General features: G+C 42.5%; 1 pseudogene; it reads right to left on the reverse strand.

The window, feature by feature from the left end:
• Positions 1-3,657: 3,657 nt before the first annotated feature.
• Positions 3,658-6,538, reverse strand: LOC100426086 (keratin, type I cytoskeletal 24-like; annotated as a pseudogene).
• Between the last annotated feature and the right edge of the window lie 2,243 nt (positions 6,539-8,781).

Raw genomic sequence — 8,781 nt, forward strand, 5'->3', positions numbered from 1 at the left:
TGAGACAGGGGGGCCAGAACTTTGTATCCCCTATGAGCCAGTTACGGTCCCACGGGCGCTCTCCTGAAGGGGCATAATCCTGGGGAAAGCAGAGCCCTGTGAAGGTAGCTGTTAGCAGCCCATACGCCAGCAGCTGGAGCTGGATGCATCTGCGCTGGGGAGTATCCACACTTCTTGAATGTTTTGCTATCTGAAAGCTCAAGTCATTCCTCATCATCCCTCTTGTATTTTTTTTATTTTTATTTTTTTGAGACAGGGTCTCACTCTGTTGCCCAGGCTGGCGTGCCGTGGTGCCATCTCAGCTCACTGCAGCCTCGACCTCCTGGGTTCAAGCGATTTCCCCACCTCAGCTTCCCAAGTAGCTGGAATCACAGGCATGCACCACTATGCCCAGTGCCTGGCTAATTTGCCCAGGCAGGTCTCAAACTTCTGGGCTCAAGTGATCTTCCCACCTTGGCCTTTCAAAGTGTTGAGATTTCAGGTGTGAGCCACCGCACCCAGCCCTGATTCCTCTTTTTGAAAACACATGAAGTCTTCATTTTTGTTTGTATTAACATTGTCTTTACAGGTAGACGGTAGGTTTTTAAGGCCCAGCACCATCTTAATATGTGTGTATTTTTGACACAAGAAAGCTGGAAAACTGCAACCCTATCAGGTATTTCATAATTTTTTTGGAATGGTTTTGGACTACATGAAATAATGGATTTCAAGAGTCAGTGTGAAACTACAGTGAGATACCACTGAATATCCCCTAGGATTGCTGTAATTTAAAAAATAATTAACAAGTGTTGGTGAGGATGTGAAGAAATTGGAACCCTCCTACACTGCTGTTGGAAATGTAAAATAGTGCGGCCACTCTGGAAAATAGTCGGGTGGTTCCTCAAAAGTTAAACACAGGGCTAAGATACGACCCAACCATTCCACTCTCAGGTATAGTCTCGGTAGACATGAAAACATACGTCTACACAAAAATTTGTGAGTGAATGTTCATAGCAGCATTATTCATAATAGCCAAATATCATAAATAACCTAAATGCTCATCATCCGGTGAATGGATAAGTAAAATATGGTATATCCATACACTGGAACATTATTCAGCAATAAAAAAGAATGAAGTATGGATATTGTAATATGGGTGAATGTTGAAGACATCTTGCCAAGTGAAAGAAGCCAAACACAAAGACCACGTATCATGTCATATGATTCCATTTATGTGAAAAGTCTAGAATAGGCAAATATATAGGAGAGAAGATGCATTACTGGTTGCCTAAGGCTGGGGGTGGGGGTTTGTTGGGCGAAAATGAGGACTGACTGCTCATGGATATGGGATTTCTTTTTGAGGTGGTAAAACTGTTCTAAAGTTGATTGAGGTGATAATTGTACCATCAGTGAATGTGCTGCAAACCATTGAATTGTGCACTTTAAATGTGTGAGTGGGGCTGGGTGTGGTGGCTTACGCCTGTAATCTCAGCACTTTGGGAGGCCAAGGCAGGTGGATCACTTGAGATCAGGAGTTCGAGACCAGCCTGGCCAACATGGCGAAACCCCGTCTGTTCTAACAATACAAAAAAAAATTAGCCGGGCGTGGTGGTGTGCTCCTGTAATCCCAGCTTTTTAGGAGGCTGAGGCAGGAGAATAGCTTGAACCCAGGAGGTGGAGGTTGCAGTGAGCTGAGATTGTGCCACTGCACTCTAGTCTGGGTGACACAGTGAGACTCCATCTCAAAAAAAAAAAAAAAAAAAAGTGTGAATGTGATGGTATAGGAATTGTATCTCAATAAAGCTGTTATAAAACAAGTCAGTGTGAAACAAAAGGACAAAGATTCATGTAGTTGATTTGCAACAGGAAGAAAGTTTATTGACACAGAATGATTAAGAAGGAAAACACATTTTGCAATTTAAAGACAAAACCAAACCAATAAGACAAAAGAATCTGAAAAACAGTTACAGGAGCAGCTGCAGCTCTGTGGCTGTAGGTTTGCTGCAGTGCTTCACCACGCCTTTGTTAGGTGTCATCATTTACATCCTGGGGACAGGACTCAGCTGCCTGCATCTCACTCTTGAATTTTACATCAGAAACATTGTTGACTTGAGATGAAATTAGTTGGTCATTATCCGTCACCAGCCTGGTTCCTCTGCTTTTATGTGAATCTAAAAGAGAAACGGAGAGTTTTAGAACTGGAAATGTAAAGGTTGGTTCACAAGTCATGCTTTAAAGTGAATTATTGTAGCCCAGATTTCTGGGGGTAAGGAAAGCACACTTTATTCATGATGGATGCTCACTAAGTAAGCAGGAAGTATTACTTTAAAAAGCGACTCTTCCCCTTGATTGAGCTGTGCTGAGTCTTCCTCTGGAGTCCACAGAGAATGATCCTTTAGATGCAGCTTCTCTGGCCTCGGAACTATTGACAAATAAAAGAAATGGTTGTTATCAGTTACTTCTCTTTGGCCAAAAACTCTAAAGAAGCAGACATATTTTCTTTCTAAGTGGAACAAGTGTTGGTGAGGATGTGAAGAAGTTGGAACCCTCCTACACTGCTGGTAGGAATGCAAAATAGTGGAGCCACTGTGGAAAATAGTCTGGCAGGTCCTCAAAGGTTAAATACAGGGCTGACATATGACCCAGCCATTCCACTCTAAGGTATATACCCAGTAGAAATGGAAACATATGCCCACACAAAAGTTGTATGTGAATGCTGGCATTATTAACAATGCCAGCTGGGCATTATTAATAGCATGCTGGGTGAATGGCTCATATCTGCAATCCAAGCACTTTGGGAGGCTGAGGCAGGAGGATTACGTGAGACCGGGAGTTTGAGAACAGCCTGGGCACCATGGTAAGACTATGTCTCTACCAAAAGTAAAAAAAATTAGACCGGACACGGTGGCTCACGCCTGTAATCCTGGAACTTTGGGAGGCCGAGGTGGGTGGATCATGAGGTCAAGAGATCGAGACCATCCTGGCCAACATGGTGAAACTCTGTCTCTACTAAAAATACAAAAATTAGCCAGGCATGGTGGCGGGTGCCTGTAGTCCCAGCTACTCAGGAGGCTAAGGCAGGAGAATCACTTGAACACAGGAGGAAGAGGTTGCAGTGAGCCGAGATTGCGCCACTGCACTCCAGCCTGGTGACAGAGCGAGACTCCGTCTCAAAAAAAAAAAAAAAAAAAAAAACACACAAAAAAATTAGCCAGGCATGGTGGTTCACGTTTGTAGTCCCCATACTCAGGAGGCTGATGTGGGAGGATCATTTGGGTCTAGGAGGTAGAAGCTGCAGTGAGCTGTAATCACACCACTGCACTCTAGCATGGGCAACAGAGTGAGACCCTGTCTCAGAAATGACTGCAGTTATCTAGGAGATACAAAAAAACTAATGAACACTTTAAAGAATAACATGTAATTTATTATTTGCATTTAATTATCAAGATATAGTTGCAGGAAAATTGTAAAGGAACTAACGCCCAGTGTGAATTACATTCTAAATAAATCTAGAGTGATACCATGGAAAGTTGTGTTTTTTTTCTTTTCTTTTTTCTACTAGCTTCTCAGATTGTACTTGATTTGAAACTTGCTAAGACTGTAAATCTCAGTCTCTGAATCAAATTTCTTCATTTTTAAGAAAGTGATTTTAACAACAAAATCAAGTTTATCGGTGACTCACCCTCCCTCTCCACCGAGCAAGCGGTGGTAGGTCTCGATCTCCACCTCCGGGTGTGTCTTGATGTCCAGCAGTTGCGCATAGTCTGTGTTCTGGTATTCAGTCTCGCCCCAGATCTGGCAGATCTGCTCCTCCAGGATGCTGATATGCATCTTAGTTTCTGACAGCTGAGCCAAGTAGCCAACTTCTGTGTCAGCCAGGGTTCCTTCTAGGGAACTTTGCTACAAACACACATGAAAATTGAAGCTTTGTCAGAATAACTCCTCGGTATTCAACATAATGAATTCTGAAACATACATTTTGTATGGTGAGGGTGTCTCCAAATGAACCACTTAATAGAGATTTACCTTTGATAATTAATACCCAGTAATAGTAATGATAGCAAATATTAATCAGAGAGTGCTACTGTAACTATATAGCAGTTCCTACTCACTATTAGGCACCGTTCGAAGTATTTTATAAATATTGACTCATTTAATTCTCATAACAACCTTATGAGATAGGTACTATTATTTACAAAAGCCAGCGTTTTGCCAGCATGCTTCAGTGTCTGCGAAACTATTTTTTAAAACTATAGAAGAAAATTGAGTGAGTGCCCCCCTTTCCCACCTACCATGGCCAAGACAGACTGCAGTTCATGGTGGAGGCACTGGAGGACTCGTTTCAGCTCCATTATCTCACTCTTGGCCGAGCTAACTGCTTCAGCATCCGTGGAGATCTGTGTCTGCAGGGATGCACTTTGCAAGCATGAAATCAACAAAGTACAGTGAAATCAAAGAAGCTATAATTACTCTGCCTGACTTTCTATCTTCTCTCACTTTGCCAGGTTAAGGTTCGGGTTAGGATTAGGGTTGAGCTACCTGCTTGTTCAACCAGTCCCCGGCCTCCCTAAGGTTTTGCTCAGCCAGTTCCTCTTACTATTGCCTCATGCAGTCCAGCCGCTTGGTTAGATCTGCCCCTGGGGCCGAGTTCATTTCTACAGTCACGTCCCCACTGGACTGTCTCTGCAAAGTGCTCCTTTCTTGGTGGAGAGGAAACGCAAAAGTCACAATAGCAAAGATCCTTTGAGGTTGGGGACCTTGCTGAATGGTGATGGGAAGTCCCTTGATGGGTTTCTTTCTCCCACCTCCTTGGGGTTTTTCTTGAGATAAGGCAGGTCTTCTGCTAGGCTTTCGGACTGTATTTTAAGGTCTCATGTGGTCACATTCAGCTCACTGAGTACTTTTTGCGGGCCATTTACATAGGCTTCAACCGACTGGCATAGACAGAGCTTGTTTTCATACGTTAGGAGATCTTTGGAATATGATAGATGAATTAGATTAACTACTTTGAGAAGCTTTATTTTAAAAAGGACTTGCCTACTGACATCCAGCTCAAGTTGAAATTCTTTCAAAATATTTAAACAAAGACTATGAAATCATTTTTATTTCTTAATTAATTCATTAATTAATTTCGAAAAGGAGTCTTGCTCTGTCCCCCAGGCTGGAGTGCAATGGCATGATCTCGGCTCACTGCAACCTCCACCTCCTGGATTCAAGTGATTCTCCTGCCTCAGCCTCCCAGATAGCTGGGATTATAGGTGCCTGCCACCATGCCTGGCTAATTTTTTGTATTTTTAGTAGAGATGAGGTTTCGCCATGTTGGCCAGACTGGTCTCAGGTGACCTCCTGACCTCAGGTGATCCATCCTCCTCAGCCTCCCAAAGTGCTGGGATTACAGGTGTGAGCTACCCTGCCTGGCCTGAAATCATTTTTCAAAATTCCAATTTTGGAATCTCTTGTCATTAAATACACATTAAAATTGGCCTTTTTTCCTTCAGTGTAGATATTTTATACTAATATATTTATCTGATACTTGAATCTAATTGCCTTTGTATACATTTTATGTTAAAAGTAAAAACGTAAGTCTTATTTTTTGTCATGGTAACAATTGATATTTTGAAACAAACTCACTTCATTTTGAAGTCATCTGCTGCAAGTCCAGCTTTGTCAATTGGGGAAGTCATGCTGGCATTATTAATCGTGGCTGCAATGATCTAGGAGACGCAGTAAAACTAATGAACATTTTAATGAGTAACATGTCATTACTGATTTACCTTTGACTGTCAAGATATAGTTGCAGAAAAATTTTTTAGTAACTAATGTCCAGTGTGAATTACATTCTAAATAATCTAGAGTGACATCATGGAACGTTTCTTGTTTCTTTTCTCTCTCTTTTTACCAAATATATATCTGAAACATTCTATGGAACAATTGAGCAAAAAATAAAAGAACAATTTCATATTGTCCTAAAATTTAATAAATAAGTACAAAAGCGGTACTGTCACTGAGTTTCTCACCTGGTTCCTGGGATCTTCAATTATTGGATAGTATTTACTGCAATCTCTTCTAGATCCACTGTCTCCAGACCCAGGCCCAAATTTGTCATACCACTCCTTGATTTTGTGTTGGCCTCCTCCAGGGCTCTGACATTGTCTAGGTAATTGGCTAGACTGTCACCGAGGTTCTGCATGGTTTGCTTTTCCCCTCCAGGGAAAAGTCCTCCGTTGCCACCACCACCTCCCGTACGACCACCATACTGCAGAAGCCTCCACTAGCACCACCACCTAATCCAGAACTCCCGCAGAATCCAGAGATCCTGCTGAAGCTAGAACCACCTCCTACAGAGCGGTTATCAAATCCCCCACTAAAGCTACCTCCAAAGCCACTACTAGGCCTCCCCACTCAGGCCATAGCTGCCGGCTCCTCTTTGGAAGCCCTGGACAGTGCCGCCCCCCAGACCACATCTGCCTCTACTGCTGAAGCTGCTTCCACCAGCAGACAGCCTGGCCAAGCTGCTGCCTCCAGCCCTGGAGGAGCAGACACGGGAAGAGTAAGACATGATGCTCCTGCAAACGTTGAGCTTATCTAGGTGTGAGAGATGGATGTGAAAAGTGTACCGATTTGGACTCCTTTGGTCTTTATGTACACAGTTTTTATGGCATTCATTTCATTTGGCTCTGTCCTTGTTTCACGTTTCCAACCCATTCTTGGTTAATTTATTTTGAGTTAACCTCTCCCTACTGGGCCAATTAATATTTGCAAAATTGGGTAAACATGGAGTAAGATTATATTTGTTATTATTTCATTAGAATTCATTAGTGCTACACAATCCATTATTTCCTGGCAATCATTTTTTCACCTCCCTAGACTTCTGTAGTTGGCAAATCGTACATTTCTCTAGGTCCCTTAAACTCATACATACTTCCTTTGTAATTCTGGGAAGATCATTAAACCAGGTTCTAGTGTTAGTCACAATTCAAATACTCAGGAGTGATTTGTCAGGAAATATTTCTCTCTTTTTTAATCCAATAATAATGATGAGTAGCTTCATATTCCCTTCACAATTTTTGGGAACAAATTGAGTGTTGTAACTATTCTTGCAGAAAGAAAGCCTGACTTTCCAATTTGTGAGGATTGGCTTGGAGAGCACACATTGTTGATAAGGGTGGGGTTGTTAGTAAAGTGTCATTGGATTATTCTATGCAAGACTTTTGCTCAATAATAATGTTTCTTTTTAGCCTCCTGATTCAACAGTCAAACCAATTGTTCTTCTTACTTAAGTCCATTAGTTTTGGCCTATCCCTAAGGATTTTAAAAACATCATTCTGATCTTGTAGCCATAGTTTTCATTAAAAAAATTCAAAGATAAGAGCCCACTTTCCTCATTAATTATGGATGTCTACAATATTTTATTTTACTCTGAAGAGGTAAGCCTATAATACTTAACTCTGCCAGCTACATAGGTGAAAAGGTGATTTCAATGTTTTAAATGGAATACTATAGAAAACTGAATTTATTGAGGTGGATAGCAAGTGCCTACACTATGTGTGTCTTGGGCATTCCTGCATATAGTGATGGAGGGACCCAGCAACCCTGTGTGGTAGGCACGTCTTCTCTCCCTCTCTCTCTCTTTTTACATCTATTTTCAGTTTTTAGGTGGTCTTTTCCAATGTGTAGAGTTTAATATAATCCACATGCTGACAACTCCCACATGTATATCACCAGTCCAGATTTCTCCTGGAAATCCAGATTGGCAAATGCAGCTACCTACTTGACATTAACACTTGGGTTACGTAATCAGCATCTTAAACTCAACGTGTCCGATAATGAGCTCCTAAAATTTTGTCCCCTCCTCTTCAACTCAATAGCTCCTGTGGTCTTCCCCATCTGGGTTAATGACAGCTCTATCCTCTAGCTGCTTAGGCCAAAAACTTGGTGTTGTCATCGTCTCTGGTCAGGAGTACTGCAGTAGCCTTCTTCTTCTTCTTTTTTAGATGGAGTCTGGTTCTGTCGCCCAGGCTGGAGTACATGGAGTGATCTTGGCTCACTGCAATCTCTGCCTCCTGGGTTCAAGCGATTCTCCTGCCTCAGCCTCCCAAGTAGCTGGGATTACAGACATGTGCCACCATCCCCGGCTAATTTTTGTATTTTTGGTAGAGATGAGGTTTCACCACGTTGACCAGGCTGATCTTGAACGCTTGGCCTTGGGTGATCTGCCCGCCTTGGCCTCCCAAAGTGCTGGGATTATAGGCATGAGCCACTGCACCTGGCTATAGTAGCCTTCTAACTTACCTGTCTGCTCTTGACCTTGCCCCCAAGCTCCTTTCAACACAGCAGAGTGAGCCCGCCTGAAAGCCATGCAACTCTGTAAAACTTACTAGAGGCTTCCCATCTCGCGCAGAATAAAAGCCCAAGTTCTCGCTATACGACATGTGTTGTCTGGCCTCCAGTGTCTCCGATATCAGCTCCTACCTCTCTTGCCCTCCTCGCTCATTCAACACTAGTTCCTCAAGCACTCCAGGTCTCGAGGTCTTTGTGTTTGCTTTGCCTGGAAAACTCTTCCCTCAGATACCTGCAGGGTTTAGCTCCCTCATTTCCTTCGGGTCTTTACTCAAGTCCACTTTGGAATAGTAAGGGCTTTCCAAGAGAATGTATCTAAAATTCTGCCCTCAGTCTTCTGCTAGTTCACATCTCCCTGATATTTAACATTCCCCTTTCATACTTTTTCTCTTTGACATTTATCAGTAACCCACTATATCTTTCATTTATTTATCTTGTCCGTTGTCTTCCCCAGCCTACACT

Source organism: Macaca mulatta, chromosome 16 (genome assembly GCF_049350105.2).
Source record: "Macaca mulatta isolate MMU2019108-1 chromosome 16, T2T-MMU8v2.0, whole genome shotgun sequence".
In the NCBI taxonomy this organism is placed as follows: domain Eukaryota; kingdom Metazoa; phylum Chordata; class Mammalia; order Primates; family Cercopithecidae; genus Macaca; species Macaca mulatta.